Source organism: Pan troglodytes, chromosome 4, assembly GCF_028858775.2.
Source record: "Pan troglodytes isolate AG18354 chromosome 4, NHGRI_mPanTro3-v2.0_pri, whole genome shotgun sequence".
Taxonomy (NCBI): Eukaryota; Metazoa; Chordata; class Mammalia; order Primates; family Hominidae; genus Pan; species Pan troglodytes.
The window spans coordinates 124,048,255-124,068,334 of NC_072402.2; the positions used below are offsets into that span (position 1 = coordinate 124,048,255).

At 36.4% G+C, this 20,080-nt stretch overlaps 1 protein-coding gene across 1 annotated transcript in view; it reads left to right on the forward strand.

The window, feature by feature from the left end:
* GRAMD2B (GRAM domain containing 2B) overlaps positions 1–20,080 on the forward strand; it is a 210,067-nt gene that overhangs the window by 1,956 nt on the left and 188,031 nt on the right. The window lies entirely within an intron of this gene.

Here is a 20,080-nt window from a genome sequence, read left to right on the forward strand (position 1 = left end):
GCATGGGTTTCAGGAAAGCAAAAAGAAGTAATATTTATTTTATACTCCTCCTGGAGTTAGGTAAAGGAAGCAGAAAGTTGATCTTTCGTCTTAATGATCATGTCTCCTAGGGCCATCATCCTTTACTTGTCAATCTAAATCCAACATCCCCACAAAACTATGGAGTCCAGGTTATTTGCAAGTTTGAGAAATGTATTATGTCATTTTTAGGATGAATACATCATATGCCACACATACAAATATGTGTATTATAGTGAATTAAAGATTAATAATTATTTACCCATATGTTTATCATCTTCTTTAAGAACTAGAATATTATAAATATCTTTGAAGCCCTAGAACCTCCTGGTTTAATTCCCCTCCCCTGATACCTATTGAGGTGACCTTTACACTGAACTTGTGTTTATTGTTGCTTATCTTCAAAGTTTTATCGCAGATGTATGTGTTTCTAAACAACAAACCTCTAGCTACACAGATCAAAAAATAAAATAAAAAGAAGAAAACACAGATTACCGATACAGAGGATGTCAGGGGATATCACCAGAGACTCCACAGACATCAATAGTGCATTAAGGAAACACTATGAACAACTCTAAGCCCATAAATTTGACAACTTAGGTGAAATGGTCCAATTCCTTGAAATATACAAACTACAAAAACTCACTAAAGTAGTAATAATATAAATTATCTTGTATCTATGAACAAATTGCATTCTTTATTTAAAATTTTCAAATCAAGAAAACTTTAGATCCAAACAGTTTCACTAGCAAAATCTACCACATATGTAAGGAAGAAATAATAACAACCCTACACAATCTCTACTAGAAAATAGAAGGGACCATTTTCCAACTCATTGTGGAGCCAGCATTACCTTGATCTCGAACCCAAAGGTATTACAATAAAACTACAGACACATATACCTCATGAATATAGATTTTAAAAGTCCTCAACAAAATATTAGTAAATCTAATCCAGCTATATATGAAAGGAATAATACATCATGAGCAATTGAGGTTTACTCTAGAGATGCAAGGCTGAATCGACATTTGAAAAAGATGACAACAAATGTTGGCAAGGTTGTCCAGACAACTGGAAACTCATACATTGCTGGTCAGAATGCAAAATGGTGCAGGAGTACTGGAAAATAATTCGGTAGTTTCTTATAAAGTGAACCCATATAATCCAGGATTCTCACTCCTAGAAAGGCACCCAGAGAAATGAAACCCTATGTTGACACAAAAAAACTTATGTAACTGTTTATAGAAAAACTGGAAATAAGCCACTGTCTTTCAACACAAGAATGAAAAAACAAACTGTGGTACATCCTAAGGAACAACATTCAGCAACACAGACAAATCTCAGATGCATTGTGCTAACAGGGTTTCTAAACCTCGGCACTATTAGACTTCAGGCCAGATAAATTTGTATTGTGGGGAGCTATCTCGAGCGTTGCAAGGTATATTTGCAGGCATCACTGGCCTCTACCCACTGGACGCCAGTTGCATCTCCCTCACTATGCCAATTTAATCAACCAAGGATGTTTCTAGATACGGCCAAATGTTTCCTAGGGAGAAAAATCACTACTGTTTAAGAACCACCATGCTAAGTGATGGAAAGAAGCCTGGATCAAAAAAATAAATACTGTATAATTCTATTTGTACATTCTGGAAATGCAAAATTCTAGGAAAGGGTTGAGAATAGGATGAGGGTTTGGGTAAAAGGAGGCAGGTACAAAGGAATTTTCGGGAAATAGAACAGTTATGTATCCTGACTGCAATGGCTGTTAACACAACTCTAGGCATTTGTCTGAACTGTATGCCAAAAAGAAAGCCGTATTTTTACTATAAGTAAATTTTTAGTTGTTTTAATGTAAAAAAAATTATAACTACAACACCTATATGCTTATCTCGTTTAAGAAATAAAATACTAAGAATATCTTTGGTCAGCCAGGCGCGGTGGCTCACGCCTGTAATCCCAGCATTTTGGGAGGCAAAGGCGGGTGAATCACGAGCTCAAGAGATCGAGACCATCCTGGCTAACACGGTGAAACCCCATCTCTACTGAAAATACAAAAAATTAGCCAGGCGTGGCGGCGGGCGCCTGTAGTCCCAGCTACTCAGGAGGCTGAGGCAGGAGAATGGCGTGAACCCAGGAGGCGGAGCTTGCAGTGAGCCGAGATGGCGCCACTGCACTCCAGCCTGGGCCACAGAGCGAAACTCCATCTCAAAAAAAAAAAAAAAAAAAAAAAAAAAATCTTTGATCTTATCCCACTCCCCTGCCACCCATGGAGGTGAAGCTTTACAGTGAGTTTTTATGTTTATTGTCCCTTGCTTTTCATTAATGCCTTACCACGTATGTATTATGCCTAAACAATATATTGCTTCTTTATAAGCTTTAAATAGAAAATGCTATATTGGAAAAAAAGTTTTGTGTACTATTGAAATTAAGTTGTTATTAATCCAAACTAGATTGTTTTAAGTTAAGATGATAATTTTAATCCCCGGAAAAACCACTAAGAAAATAACTTCAAAACTATAGCAAAAGAAACAGCAAGGGAATTTAAATGGCGCACTAGAAAATGTTTCTTTAATACAAAAGTTATTAGTAGAGGACAGGTAATAGGGAACAAAAGGCAAAGACATGCAGACAAATAGAAAAATGGTAGCTATAAGTCATTCCTTATTAGTAATTACACTAAATCACTAAATATAAATGTATTAAGCACATAAATTAAAAGGCTAGAAATTGGAATGGAATTATTAAAAGATTCATCTTTTGCTACCTACAAGAAATATACTTGAGATTCAAAAACTTGAGTAACTTGAAAGTAGAAGAATAGGAAAAAAATACACCATGCAAACATTAACCAAAATAGGGCTGGAGTTGATATACTAATATTAGACAAAATACACTTTGAGACAAAATTTTTAAGAGATAAGTAAGGATTTTTATAATAAAAGGGTCAATGCATCAAAAAGAGATAACAATTCTAAATGTATGTGTACCTAACAATAGAGGCCCAAAATACATAAAGCAAAAGCTGACAGAATTGAAGGGAGTAATCAATAATTTGGCAATAATAGTTGGAGACTTCAAGACCTCCTTTCAACAATCGATAGAACTAGGCAAAAGTTCAACAAGAAGAGAAGCATTGAACAACACCATAAAACAACTAAACCTAACACACATCTGTAAAACATTCCACCAAAACAGCTGAATACATTCTTCTCTAGTGCACAAGGAACATTCTCCAGGATAAACCATATTTAAGTCAGAAAGCAAACCTCAGTAAATTTCCAAGGATTGAAATCATACAAAATATACTCTCCAACCATGATGAAATAAAAATTAGAATTCAATAACAGAAGGAAATTTGGGAAACTCACAAATAAGTGGAAATTAACACACTCATAACCAATAAGTTAAAAGACCACGAGAAGTTAAAAAATACTTTGAGAGGAATAAAAACAAAAATAGTATCAAAATGTATAGCATACAGCTAACACATTAAAGGCAAATTTATAGCTGTAAATGCCTATATTAAATAAGAAAAAAGATTGCAGATCTATAATTTTGTTATGCACCTTAAGAAACTAGAAAGAGGAGAACAAACTAAAACCAGAATAAGCAAATAGAAGGAAAGATCAGAGCAGAAAGAAAAGAAGTAAAGAAAAATAAAGGCAGAAACATCAACACTTCATAAACTCTTCCAAAAATTAGTAAAGGAAGGAATACTTCCCCAATTGTTCTATGAAGCTGCTGTTACTCTGATACCAAAACCAGACAGAGATATCACAAGGATGCTATAGAACAATATTGTTTATACAGACACAAAAATCTTTAACACAATGTTAGCATACAGAATCCAGCAGCATATAAGAAAGATTATGCAGCATGACCAAGTGGGATTTATCCCAAGAATGCAAGGTAGGTATAACATACGAAAATCAATAAATGTAAAATAATATTTACAAAAAAAAGATTACATAATTATCTCACTAGAGGCAAAAAGTGATTTAATACAATCCAAAACCCTTTCATAATAAAAGTGCTCAAGAAATTTGACAAGATATAAAAGACATCCATATTGGAAAGAAGTAGATCTTATTCATAAGTGACATGATATTGTATATAGAAAATTCTAAGATATGCATTCAAAAAATATTAGAACTAATAAAGTTCACAAAATTGCAGGATACAAGATTAATGTGCAAAATTATATTTCTAAACACTATAAATAAATAATTCAAAAACAGAATTAAGAAAACTCCATTTATAAAAGCATCAAAAAGAATTAAGTACTTTGAAATAAATTTAGCAAAAAAAAGTAGAAGTCTTGTACATTGAAAACAACAAAATTTAAAAAATTAAACACCTAAATAAATGAAGAGACATCTCATGTTCATGCATCAGAAGTTACTACTGCTAAGATATCAATATTCCCCAAACTGATTTGCAGAGTAAATGCAATACCTATCAAAATCCTGGCTGTCTTCTGGGAAGAAACTGGAAAGTTGATTCTAAAATTAATATGGAAATGGAAAGGACTCAGAATAGCCAAAACAACCTTAAAAAAGAAGATAAAAAGACTCACGCTTTCAGATTCCAAAGCTACAGTAGAGTATAGTACAGTACAACAAAGCTACTGTAATCAAGACAGTTTGGTATTGGCATAAGGATAGACATAGAGATAGAATATAATAAGAGTTCAGTTATATTCCCTTACCCTTATAGTCAATTGATTTTTAACAAGAGAACCAAAGTAATTCAATGGGGGAAATAATAGTCAGAACCATAAAGAGATATCACTTCATACTCCCAAAAATAGCTGTAATCAAAAGACAAACAATAACAAGTTTAGGCGAGCCTGTGGACAAATTGGAGCCCTCCCTCATTCATTACTAGTGAGATTCCAAAATGGTACAGCCACTCTGGAAAGCAGTTTGGCAGTTCCTTAAAACGTTAAACACAGAGTAACCGTGACCCAGCAATTCTCCTAAGAGAAGTGAAAACATATGTCCACGTAACTTGTACATAAGTGTTCACTGTAGTATAATTCGTAACTGCCAAAAAAGTGGAAATAACCCAAATGTCCACCAACTGATGAATATGTAGATGAAATGTGGTATATACAGTGGAACGTCATTAGACCATAAAAGGAATGAAGTACTGATACATGCTACAGCATAGATGAACCTTGAAAGCACGCTGAGCGAAAGAAGTCAGATACAAGAGGTAACATAGAAAGGAGGTTAGTTGTTTCCTGGAGCTAGGGGCAGGAGGGAATGGGGAGTTATTGGGTTTGTTTTGGGGGGATGAAATATTCTAAAACCAGATAGTGGTGATGACTACACAATTCTTTAAGTATACCAAGAATTATTGAATTGTAATTTCAAAATTTAAAGGGTGAATTTTATAGTATGTGAATTATATCTCAATAAAGTTGTTATTTTAAAAAAGAATAGACTCATTATGCTTCATTATGCTTACTCTTAAGTAATAGAAAGGAATTAATCAGGTCAACTCTAAAAGGATAGTGGTAGTGATTCATCTTAGAGCACATTAGGAATGTAGAGAATGGAAGAGCTAAGGTACTTTAATTCATTTTTAACCCTTAAGTATACATACACCTCAAAAACTACAAGAACCTCATTTCCTTTTAATAGCTTAGAAATAGTTAATCTCCACTGATTTCCCATTTCTCTAATAGCAGAAAATGTCCATCTTCAAAAAGAAAAATGTCCCTTCTTTAATGGTCTTTAAACACAAGATAGTTTATCAATAATTTGGAGAGTGTTTCAAGCTAAAATGCTTAGAGACGAGTTGCGACTAGCTTACTTTTATAGTCATGCCCGATCAACAGCCTATATCTTAACCGTTCTTGAAGTTTAGAAAGAATCAATTAGACCAGAATATAAATTTCTGAATCAAAAAGCCTTTTGTGTTACATATTGAATATATATTCCTTATGCACCAGAAATTACAAACTCAAATTTCTACAAGGTCTAAGCAGGCTACCAATCTTGGTAAAGAGGGCCTAATAGAGTCTGTAACAGCCAGTACTCAGTTACAGGAGATGGATGCCATACAAGAGTGTGGATCCAGTGTTATCAAATCTACCTAATTTTCAAGTGAAGCTACCAATGCAGGTATTTATGTTAAAAAAAAATCTCATTTAAAAAATAAGAAATTCAGAATATTTTTAAATATAAAAACCAAAAAAAAGATACCTCTATGCCAGTTTAGAGAAAAAAAGAGTAAAAAGAAATGAACAAAGCCTCCAAGAAATATGGGACTATGTGAAAAGACCAAACCTACGTCTGACTGGTGTACCTGAAAGTGACTGGGAGAATGGAACCAAGTTGGAAAACACTCTGCAGGATATTGTCCAGGAAAACTTCCCCAACCTAGAAAGGCAGGCCAACATTCAAATTCAGGAAATACAGAGAACACAACAAAGATACTCCTCAAGAGGAGCAACCCCAAGACAAATAATTGTAAGATTCACCAAGGTTGAAATGAAGGAAAAAATGTTAAGGGCAGCCAGAGAGAAAAAGTCGGGTTACCCACAAAGGGAAGCCCATCAGACTAACAGCAGATATCTCAGCAGAAACTCTACAAGCCAGAAGAGAGTGGGGGCCAATATTCAACATTCTTAAAGAAAAGAATTTTCAACCCAGAATTTCATATCCAGTCAAACTAAGCTTCATAAGTGAAGGAGAAATAAAATACTTTACAGACAAGCAAATGCTGAGAGATTTTGTCACCACCAGGCCTGCCTTACAAGAGCTCCTGAAGGAAGCACTAAACATGGAAAGGAAGAACCGGTACCAGCCACTGCAAAAACATGTCAAATTGTAGAGACCATCGATGCTATGAAGAAACTGCATCAATCAACGGGCAAAATAACCAGCTAACATCATAACGATGGGATCAAATCAACACATAACAATATTAACCTTAAATGTAAATGGGCTAAATGCCCCAATTAAAAGACACAGACTGGCAAATTGGATAGAGTCAAGAACCATCAGTGTGCTGTATTCAGGAGAAACATCTCACATGCAGACACACACAGAAGCTCAAAATAAAGGCATGGAGGAAGATCTACCAAGCAAATGGAAAGCAAAAAAAAAAAAACCAGGGGTTGCAATCCTAGTCTCTGATAAAACAGACTTTAAACCAACAAAGATCAAAAGAGACAAAGAAGGCCATTACATAATGGTAAAGGGATCAATTCAACGAGAAGAGCTAACTATCCTAAATATATATGCACCCAATACAGGAGCACCCAGATTCATAAAGCAAGTCCTTAGAGACCTACAAAGTGACTTAGACTCCCACACAATAATGGCAGATTTTAACACCCCACTGTCAATATTAGACTGATTGAGACAGAAAGTTAAGAAGGATATCCAGGATTTGAACTCAGCTCTGCACCAAGCGGACCTAATAGATATCTACAGAACTCTCCACACCAAATCAACAGAATATACATTCCTTTCAGCACCATATCCCACTTATTCCAAAATTGACCACATAGTTGGAAGTAAAGCACTCCTCAGCAGATGTAAAAGAACAGAAATCACAACAAACTGTCTCTCAGACCACAGTGCAATCAAATTAGAACTCAGGATTAAGAAACTCACTCAAAACCGCACAACTACATGGAAACTGAACAACCTGCTCCTGAATGACTACTGGGTGTATAACGAAATGAAGGCAGAAATAAAGATGTTCTTTGAAACCAACGAGAACAAAGACACAACACACCAGAATCTCTGGGACACATTTAAAATAGTGGGTAGAGGGAAATGTATAGCACTAAATGCCCACAAGAGAAAGCAGGAAAGATCTAAAATTGACACCCTAACATCACAATTAAAAGAACTAGAGAAGCAAGAGCGAACACATTCAAAAGCTAGCAGAAGGCAAGAAATAACTAAAATCAGAGCAGAACTGCAGGAGATAGATAAACAAAAAACTCTTCAAAAAAAAAAATCAATGAATCCAGGAGGTGGTTTTTCGAAAAGATCAACAAAATTGATAGACCACTAGCAAGACTAATGAAGAGGAGAGAAAAATCAAATAGATGCAATAAAAACTAATGAAGGGGATATCACCACCAATCCCACAGAAATACAAACTACCATCAGAGAATACTACAAACATCTCTATGCAAATTAAGTAGAAAATCTAGAAGAAATGGATAAATTCCTGGACACATACACCCTCCCAAGACTAAACCAGGAAGAAGTTGAATCTCTGAATAGACCAATAACAGGCTCTGAAATTGAGGCAACAATTAATAACTTACCAACCAAAGAAAGTCCAGGACCAGAAGGATTCACAGCCAAATTCTACCAGAGGTATCAAGAGGAGCTGGTACCATTGATTCTGAAACAATTCCAATCAACAGAAAAAGAGGGAATCCTACCTTACTCACTTTGTGACGCCAGCATCATCCTGATACCAAAGCCTGGCAGAGACACAACAAAAAAAGAGAATTTTAGACCAATATCCCTGATGAACTTCGATGCAAAAATCCTCAATAGAATACTGGCAAACTGAATTCAGCAGCACATCAAAAAGCTTATCCACCATGATCAAGTGGGCTTCATCCCTGGGATGCAAGGCTGGTTCAACATATGCAAATCAATAAATGTAATCCATCACATAAACAGAACCAATGACAAAAACCACATGATTATCTCAATAGATGCAGAAAAGGCCCTCAACAAAATTCAACAGCCCTTCCTGCTAAAAACTCTCAATAAACTAGGTATTGATGAAACATATCTCAAAATAATAAGAGCTATTCATGACAAACCCACCGCCAATATCATACTGAATGAGCAAAAACTGGAAGCATTCCCTTTGAAAACTGGCACAAGATAGGGATGCCCTCTCTCACCACTTCTTTTCAACATAGTGTTGGAAGTTCTGGCCAGGGCAATCAGGCAAGAGAAAGAAATAAAGGGTATTCAATTAGGAAGAGGAAGTCGAATTGTCCCTGTTTGCAGATGACATGATTGTGCATTTAGAAAACCCCATCGTCTCAGCCCCAAATCTCCTTAAGCTGATAAGCAACTTCAGCAGTCTCAGGATACAAAATCGATGTACAAAAATCACAAGCATTCCTATACACCAATAACAGAAAGAGAGCCAAATCATGAGTGAACTCCCATTCACAATTGCTACAAAGAGAATAAAATACCTAGAAATCCAGCTTACAAGGGATGTGAAGGACCTCTTCAAGGAGAACTACAAACCACTGTTCAACGAAATAGAGGAGGACACAAACAGAAGAACATTCCATGCTCATGGATAGGAATAATCAATATTGTGAAAATGGCCATACTGCCCAAGGTAATTTATAGATTCAATGCCATCCCCATCAAGCTACCAATGACTTTCTTCACAGAACTGGAAAAAACTATTTTAAAGCTCATATGGAACGCAAAAAAAGCCCACATTGCCAAGTCAATCCTAAGCAAAAAGAACAAAGCTGGAGGCATCACGCTACCTGACTTCAAACTATACTACAAGTCTACAGTAACCATAACAGTTTGGTATCGGCACCAAAACAGATATATAGACCAATGGAGCAGAACAGAGGCCTCAGAAATAACACCACACATCTAAAACCATCTGATCTTTGGCAAACCTGACAAAAACAAGCAATGGGGAAAGGATTCCCTATTTAATAAATGGTGCTGGGAAAACTGGCTAGCCATATGTAGAAAGCTGAAACTGGATCCCTTCCTTACACCTTATACAAAAATTAATTCAAGATGGATTAAAGACTTAAATGTTAGACATAAAATCATAAAAACCCTAGAAGAAAACCTAGGCGATGCCATTCAGGACATAGGCATGGGCAAGGACTTCATGACTAAAACACCAAAGGCAATGGCAACAAAAGCCAAAATAGACAAATGGGATCTAATTAAACTAAAGAGCTTCCGCACAGCACAAGAAACTACCATCAGAGTGAACAGGCAACCTACAAAATGGGAGAAAATTTTTACAATCTACCTATCTGACAAAGGGCTAATATCCAGAATCTACAAGGACTCAAACAAATTTACAAGAAAAAAAAACAAACAACCCCATCAAAAAGTGGGCAAAGGATATGAACACTTTTCAAAAGAAGACATTTATGCAGCCAAAAGACACAGGAAAAAATGCTCATCATCAATGGTCAGAGAAATGCAAATTAAAGCAACAGTGAGATATCAGCTCACACCAGTTAGAATGGCAATCATTAAAATGTCAGGAAACAACAGGTGCTGGAGAGGATGTGGAGAAATAGGAACACTTTTACACTGTTGGTGGGACTGTAAACTAGTTCAACCATTGTGGACGACAGTGTGGCGATTCCTCAAGGATCTAGAACTAGAAATACCATTTGACCCAGCCATCCCATTACTGGGTATATACCCAAAGGATTATAAATCATGCTGCTATAAAGACACATGCACACGTATGTTTATTGCAGCACTATTCACAATAGCAAAAACTTGGAACCAAGCCAAATGTCCAACAATTATAGACTGGATTAAGAAAATGTGGCACATATACACCATGGAATACTATGCAGCCATAAAAAATGATGAGTTCATGTCCTTTGTAGGGACATGGATGAAGCTGGAAACCATCATTCTCAGCAAACTATCGCAAGGACAAAAAACCAAACACCACATGTTCTCACTCATAGGTGGGAACTGAACAATGAGAACACATGGACACAGGAAGGGGAACATCACACACTGGGGACTGTTGTGGGGTGGGGGAAGCGGGGAGGGATAGCATTAGGAGATATACCTAATGCTAAATGACAAGTTAATGGGTGCAGCACACCAACATGGCACATGTATACATATGTAACAAACCTGCACGTTGTGCACATGTACCCTAAAACTTAAAGTATAATAATAATAAATAAATAAATAAAATAAGGCTGCAAAATGGGTATGGCTGTGTTCCAATAAAACTATTTACAGAAACAGGTGATGGGCAAGATTTGGCCCATAGACCAAAGTTTGCCAACACTTAACGTAGAAAGTCACAAGTGAACATTACTGTCACCCCCAACAATGAGAACAGGCTGAATAAATACAAATAATATGGTTCAAGGCTATTACAGAACTAAGGTCACTAGGTAAACTAATTAACTAACTTGAAGAGTGACAAGTTCTTCAAAGAAGAGACAAGACCCATTAACTATTTCACCTCTGGTAGAGCAGCAGGAGGAAGAGGAAGATGCCATAGATGCAAGTAAGAAAAAAAAAAAAACCTGAATTTTGACAAAGGTTTGAAAGCTGAATAAGGGTTGATATAATAGTTTAAGATCCCTGGGAACCACATTCCCCTATTTTCCCAACCCCCTTCCCCATCTTCCCAAACTCTGTCCTCAACAGAGCCTACACCCATCCAACAACTCTTTCACAGACCTAACTCAAGGGGGGGTCATGAAAAAGATTAGAGTAAAGCAGGTTAATGAAGAGAGATCTCCTCTGTAGCACTGATATACTGGGCTTGCCTAAGTCTGAAGGTAAAACAGGCGAATGAGAGGAACCCTCCAGCACTCAGAATTCTTCAAGAGTACTTGACAACAGCAATCTACCACTAGGGAAGGGACAGGAATACTGAGAGAGACTTACCACTGAGGCACAGGCACACTGGGCCTTTTGAAGTCTGAGGGCAGGACCACTGGAAAAAATGTTCTGGGACTCCACACCTCACACTGAATAGGAAACTGCATTCGACTTCTGGCTGACTGAAGCCCATGGAGTGCCAATTATAACTAAAGCTCAAACCCAACCCAGCTCACAAGACCCTGGACTGGCCCAACCCACCACGTCAATGGCATGATAGAAGGTGTGCTCATTCCAGAAAGTAAGCATTATTTACTGAGTCTCTCCTTATATACATGATGAAAATAAGAAAATAGAGCCCATCGTGAAGAGAGAAAATAATCAATTGAACCCTAAGATAGCACAGGTGTTAGAATTATGAATCAGAAACTTGAACTTCAAGATAATAAAATACAGAACCTCGTATTTCTTGCTTATCTGAAAAAAAAGTCTTAATTAAAGAAGCAATATAATGGAATGGTATATGATTGTAACTCATTACCCATAATCACTGCAGAGTAGGTAAGATACTACTGGATGAGAAACTCATATTCTCAACACTAGGCTTTTTAGGGAAAAAACGTAACTAAGTTGACAATGCAATGAATGTCAAGACTAGGATACTGTTGATAGTCAAAGGGGTACTAAAAATAATTATATAATTTTAATAGGTCTTTATTGGGCAACAAAATGGTTTTATTGTGTTAATGGTCCTACAGAATAATGTTATTAAAACTTTTTCAAAAATAAAATTATTCAACTTACTGGCCACATCTGTCCATAATACCATGTTACTTTTTTTCTAAAAATGCATTTTCTTTTAATTGAGTTGTTTTGGATTTTCATTAAATTATCTGTAATATTTATTAAATTTGCATTTATAGCTAATAAATTTGAACTTGTTGACATCTTCAAATGACTCATACACACCGTAGTTTTTAATTGAGAGTATATTGTCTCTAAAGAGGCTAAGGTAAGCTGAATGCAAACTGCTAAATAGAGAATAGTCTAAACTCCAATTTTTTCTTATTGAAAGTCATTGCATAAACATTTTAGCCCAAATATATTTCACAGGTATTATCTTTTTACTTCCCTACAGGGTACAAGCACAACTTGTCAAATATCTCTGTCTCTGATTATTTTAAATGTTACACTAAATTTTAATGTTGTAAAACCTTGGGGCTTCTCAATTTCATTCTAATCCAATATATAAGTTTATTCTATTGAAAATGAAACTCCATGAAAAGATTCAAGAAATTGAGATATTGCCAATCACTAGTATAAAATTTTTAAATTAAAATTTGAAACCATTTAGCTTTGACCAAGTTGTTTATTCTCTTGCTTTTTAGCGAGAACTTTCAATGTGCTCCTGTTGGTACATGTTGTTTTCAGTAATTGAAATTTGCTAAAAAGCTGGAGTTGTAGTGTTTTGTTGAATTTTTTGCTTAAAGATTCTTAATTTTGAATATACAACAAGCCTTGGAGTATTTGTTTTTAAAACGTTTAATGCCACTGTAAGACACTTATGTTGATTTAAAAGCTTATGTTCAAAAGCTCAAACATTTCCACAAGCTGGTTGATCATGGGCAGTAAAGAAAGTGCTCACTGATAGTCTAATATTTTATTTTGTTTTGTTTTCTGTATCTCAGGCTTTCTCACAAGGAAAAATTTGTTCTTCTTACTTTCTGTGTGATAACTACAGATTTTCTTAAGTTCATTATTTTGTTTAGGAAATTATTCAAGAAATTCAACATTGAGTTTTCCTGCAATTAAAAAATAATATTGCCACACAATATAAAGCACAGTGCTCTACCAGAGCGTCGCTCTAATCTTGAAGGAGATATTTGACAAACTTTACAAACTGGAGGTTGCTCTCTTCATACATCTGCTCATTAAGATCTTTCCTTATTGGTATTTGCTTGCAGACTGTTTTCCAGTCACTATTCTTTTTGAAGTATACCATTGTTGAAATATAGAAATATGCAAAGCGCACATGCCATAAATATACAGTTTGATGAACTGTCACAAACTAAACACACTTGTAGCCAGCACCAGATCTAGAAACAGAATATTACCAGCACCCTGGAAATGATCCCTTACACTTTTTACAGTGATTACATTCTTTCCTCCCCTCTGCTCTGCACCCAGAGTAACTACTAACCTAACTTTTACAGGGGTGTCCAAACTTTTGGCTTCCCTTGGCCTCATTGGAAGAAGAATGTGTCTTCCACCACACATAAAATACATTAACACTAATCATAGCTGATGTGCCTTTAAAAATGCAAAAAATCTCATAATGTTTAAGAAAGCTTACCAATTTGTGTTGGGCCACATTCAAAGCCATCCTGGGCCACATGCGACCCATGGCCCTTGGGTTGGACAAGTTTGTTTTGACACCTTAGACCAGCTTTGTCTGTTTTTAAACTTTCTAGTAGGTGGAATCAAATTGACTGTGTGTCAGCTTGTCTAGAAGATTCCTCACACTGTTGCACGTCATTGGTTGTTCATTCCTATTGTTTGTGATTCCATTGGATCAATATACTCAAATTCATTTGTTCATTCTACCATCATTGAGTATTTGGGTAGTTTCCACTCTTTGTCTATTGCAAATTGTGGTGCTATGAAAAAGAATGAACAAGCCTGCTGTTGTACACAACTACACATTTCTGTTGTGTATATATATAACTGTATAGCTTCTTTGGATACCATTATGCATTATGCGTACCACAACCAACCAATTCCAAGTATATTCCAGCTTCACGGGTTTTCTAATTTTGTAAGATTATTTTACTTCAAATCTGTGCACCACTAACATTTACATTCAGATTGCCAGAACAAAAAAAAAATATGTTCTGTTCAAAAAAATAAAAAATTATTTTTTCTTCTGTTTGCAAAGTTCTTCTACTATTGGAGCCAGCAGTGTAATACCTATTGCTTCACTTTTGTATGTGCACCAGAAAACTTGGAATTGAAAATAAGAAAAATTAATTTAGAAGACTCATTTGATCTAAACAAAAATCATATTTCATAAACACACCTTCTGCAGCTACACATATTAAATCGCTGCCTTTGGGCACAGTCTTTTAGAATTACTAACTTTTGGAGTAGCTACCGATGATGCTTCCGCAGATTGGTGTCTTCCAGTTTTCATGTGGTCAATGGTACCACTATGGCCCCTGCAGGCGGTGGGTAGCAAATGTTATCCATTCATTATCAAGTTTCTTTAAAAATGTTTTAGTATTTAAAGTTTATTATGCCTGTATTTCCATTCATTTGAGCTCATTGATAACTAAAGAGTTTGCCACCAAATTTCTTAAAACATTATCAAATTAACATTTGTAGATTTACACCATACAATGAACAACAAAATCACTATTCAAGTGCATTTAGCCTATTCTCTGTATGTACTTCTATTTCTAGCACCTGTTTCATATACATCTGACTAACAATTTTCCACTGATAGCCACACTGGTGACTTTCTGTGTTTCAGGCTGAAGCACGGGCCATGCACACCTAGCTAGTACATGAGTGTTCCGAAGAGGCAGTACTACCAAATATTTCTCCCATCATTATCCAAAACTGGAAAGAGTTAGCTGTCCCTAGTTACTAACAAGGACACTTCATTTTTATCATTCAGCACCCTGCACGCTGGTCTTGAAAGTCAAATATTGGTTACATCGCCAATACATCACCAACACACTGCCCGTGGGTCTCACATACTACTAGACAAGACTATGGAACAATCTGGAAAGAGGCAGACTGGCATGTCCTTTCAGCTCTGGGGCCCTTCATTTTTCCCCTTTTTTGTATTCAAATATGATGACTAGAGGCACAGTAGCCAACTTCCAACTATGAGGAACCGTGGCAATAGAGATGCCTGAGTCCTTGACGCACGTTGACATCACAAAGCAGCTGCAATAATCTTGGCCTGCCTCTCTCTGGACCTCTGATTAAACACAAAAACAGAAAGAGAAACAAACCCCTTCTGTTATTGGACTCAAGTAGAGTTTACTTCTGTTGCAGTAAAACACTTTTCTAATTGAAAAGCATCTAAGTCAGTTCAATAAAAATACATTTCAGTGGGCGGGAAGGTGACTCACATCTGTAATCCCAGCACTTTAGGAGGTCAAGATGGGAAGATTGTTTAAAGTCAGGAGTTCGAGGCCAGCCTGGGCAACACAGCAAGACCCCCATCTCTACAAAAAATAAAAATTTTAAAAAACTTCCATTATATCTAAAGAGAAACTTCTCTCTGCTAGTTGCCGTCACTCTGCCTCAATTGGAACTACTTTGATATCTGGTATATATTAGATGTAAACTGTTAATTTGATTTCAATAATTAAACGCACACACTAACAAGCTTGCTTTTTTTTTTTTTTTTTTTTTTTTGAGACGGAGTCTCGCCCTGTCGCCCAGGCTGGAATGCAGTGGCACAATCTCAGCTCACTGTAGGCTCCGCCTCCCAGGTTCACGCCATTCTCCTGCCTCAGCCTCCCAAGTGGCTGGGACTACAGGCGCCCACCACCACGCCTGGCTAATTTTCTTGTATTTTTAGTAAAGACGCGGTTTCACCGTGTTAGCCAGGATGGTCTCGATCTCCTGACCTCGTGATCCGCCCGCCTTGGCTTCCCAAAGTGCTGGGATTACAGGCTTGAGCCACCGCGCCTGGCCACAAGCATTTCTTTAAGGGACAGGGTCTCAGTCTGTTGCCCAGGCTGAGTACAGTGGCGAGATCGTAACTCACTGCAGCCTTGACCTCCTAGGCTCAAGTAACCTTCCTGTCTCGGACTCCTGAGTAGATAGAACTAGAGGCATGCACCACCACACCAACCTACTTTTTAATTTTTTAATTTTTTGTATAGATGGGTTCTCACTATGTTGCCCAGGCTGGTATCAACCTTCAGGGCTCAAGCAATTCTCCTAACTTTGGCCTCCAAAAGTGCTGGGATTTTAGGTATAAGCTATAGTATCTGACCCGCATTAATATATTTACTTTCTATTCAATTTAGTGAGCACTTTCTATAGGCTGCCTGATATTTGATTTTCATTCACATAAATCATCACTTTACTGGAAAGTCTTAGAAGGCAGAGACAGGGTCATATACTTTGGAGGACCTTATGAAATGTATCAATATTCAATTGAAAGCATTTTACACATGCTTTTACTTTCATATCAGAAACAGTTAAAACAAAGCTTTTTAAAAAAAAAGTTTTTAAAAGCTCTAAAAACTTTGATTCCAAGTTACTGCAACAATCATATCAAAAAGTATATTTTCCTCCTTTCTTAGGTTTTAAATAAACTGAATTTTATATCCCTGTTTAATTTTTTTAAGTTGATTGGCAAGAAGCCAGCTTTCAAAACTGTGCAAATTAACCACCTGAGTCAGTTTAAAAAAAAAAAAAAAAAAGCAAATAACTTACTTCAATCCCCCAAAAAAAGCTATTTTTTTTACTTCCTTTAGAGTAGGACTGTTTTTAAATGAGAAGATGATTGTAAATCATTCTAAATTGCTCATAGACTGAGTTATATTGTTCCCTAAGATGAACTTTAAGAGGCATCTTATGATTTATGTATTTGTGATCAAAATAAAGACAGCCTGATGCATTTGCTGTCAGAGAAATTTGCATTCCATTTTATGTGCTATTCAAATGTGAGGTATACAACTGAGGTAGAGCAATAAAGAAAACAGTAATAGTAGGTCTTAGGACTAGAATGTACCTGGTTTTGTAGGATCTAAAAAGTAAATCATTTGGCTGGCCACATACTGTTCTATTGGGATCCACTTTATAATTTCTATCTTAGCAGTTTTTCCTCTCCAACCCAGTCGACTGGTTACTTGAGGGCAGGAAATAGTCCTTTTAGGCATTATTTTCCATCTTCAGTGCATGATGTGCTTCTGGGCTCATTGTTGGAATACAATGACTACAATTCGAATGATTGACTGATACCTCATAAGTTGATAGCTATTTTAGAAGAGTGAGCCCTTCCAGGAATTACTAAAGAGATAAGGATAGAGTATCCTTGATTCCCAGTATTTATAAGCACACATTTAATAAGACAGCCTCTTAAGGGCATTTCTTTCCTCTTTGAACATCACTTGGAACCACCACGATCAAGTCAGCTTCATTCCTGGGATGCAAGTCTGGTTCAACAAACACAAATCAATAAACATAATTCATCACATAAACAGAACTAATGACAAAAACCACATGATTACTTCAATAGATGCGGAAAAGGCCTTCAATAAAATTCAACATCCCTTCATGTTAAAACCTCTCCATAAACTAGGTATTGAAGGAACATATCTCAAAATAAAAGCCATTTATGACAAACTCACAGACAACATCACACTGAATGGGAAAAAGCTAGAAGCATTCCCCTTGAAAACCAGCAGAAGACAAGGATGCCCTCTCTCACCACTCCTATTCAACATAGTATTGGAAGTTCTGGCCAGGGAAATCAAGCAAGAGAAAGAAATAAAGGGTATTCAAATAGGAAGAGAGGAAGTCAAATTGTCCTTGTTTGTAGATAACATGATCCTGTATCTAGAAAACCCAATCATCTCAGCCTGAAAGCTTCTTAAGCTGATAAGCAACTTCAGCCAAGTCTTGGGATATAAAAATCAATGCAAAAATCACAAGCATTCCTGTACACCAACAACAGACAAGCACAGAGCCAAATCATGAATGAATAAAATACCTAGGAATACAGCTAACAAGGAAAGTGAAGGACCTTTTCAAGGAGAACTACAAACTACTGCTCAAGGAAATAAGAGAGGATACAAACAAATGGATACAAACAAATGGAAAAACATTCCTTGCTCATGGATATGAAAAATCAATATTGTGAAAATGGCCATACTGCCCAAAGTAACTTATAGATTCAATGCTATTTCCATTAAACTACCACTGAAATTCTTCACAGAATTAGAAAAAACTATTCTAAAATTAATGTGGAACCAAAAGAGAGCCCATATAGCCAAGACAACCCTAAGCGAAAACAAAGCTGGAGGCATCACACTACTTGACTTCAAACTATACTGCAAGGCTACAATAACCAAAACAGCATGGTACTGATACAAAAACAGGCACATACATCAATGGAACAGAATAGAGAACTCCTAAACAAGACCACACACCTACAAGCATCTGATCTTTAACAAACTTGACAAAACAACCAACAGGGAAAGGATTCCCTATTTAATAAATGGTGCTGGGAGAACTGGCTAGCCATATGCAGAAAATTGAAACTGGACCCCTTCCTTATACCTTATACAAAAATTAACTCAAGATGGATTAAACACTGAAATGTAAAACCCAAAACTATAAAAATCATAGAAGAAAATCTAGGCTATATCATTCATGACATAGGCACAGACAAGGATTTCATGACAGAAACATCAAAAGCAATTGCAACACAAGAAAAATTGACAAATAAAATCTTATTAAACTAAGAGCTTCTGGACAGCAAAAGAAACTATCAGAGTGAACAACAACCTACAGAATGGGAAAAAAAATTTACAATCTGTCCATCTGGCAAAGGTCAAACATCCAGAGTCAACAAATAACTTAAATTTACAAGAAAAAAAAAAGACATTAAAAAGTGGGCAAAGGACATGAACAGACACTTCTCCAAAGATGACTTACGTGTGGCCAACAAACATGAAAAAAAGCTCAATATCACTGATCATTAGAGAAATACAAATCGAAACCACAATGAGACACCATCTCATGCCAATCAGAATGGCTATTACTAAAAAGTCAAAACCCAACAGATGCTGGTGAGGCTGTGGAGAAATAGGAATGCTTTTACATAGTTGGTAGGAATGTAAATTAGTTCAACCATTGTAGAAGACAAGTGTGGCAATTCCTCAAAGACCTAGAACCAGGAATACCATTCAACCCAACAATCCCATTACTGGGTATATACCTAAGGGAATATAAATCATTCTATTATAAAGATACATACATACATACATATGTTCATTACAGCACTATTCACAATAGCAAAGACATGGAATCAACCCAAATATCCATCGATGATAGACTGGATAAAAAAAAATGTAGTACATGTACACCATGGAATACTATGCAGCCATAAAAAGGAACAAGATCATGTCCTTTACAGACACATGGATGGAGCTGGGAGCCATTATCCTCAGCTAACTAACACAGGAACAGGAAACCAAACATTGTATGTTCTCACTCATAAGTGGGAGCTGAACAATGAGAAGACATGGACACAGGGAGGGAAACAACACACACTGGGGCCTGTCGTGGGGTTGGGCAAGGAGAGCACCAGGATAAATAGCTAATGCATGCTGGGCTTAACACCTAGGTGATGGGTTGATCTGTGCAGCAAACCACCATGGCACCCATTTACCTATGTAACAAACCTGCACATCCTGTACATGTACCCCAGAACTTAAAAAACAAAAAAA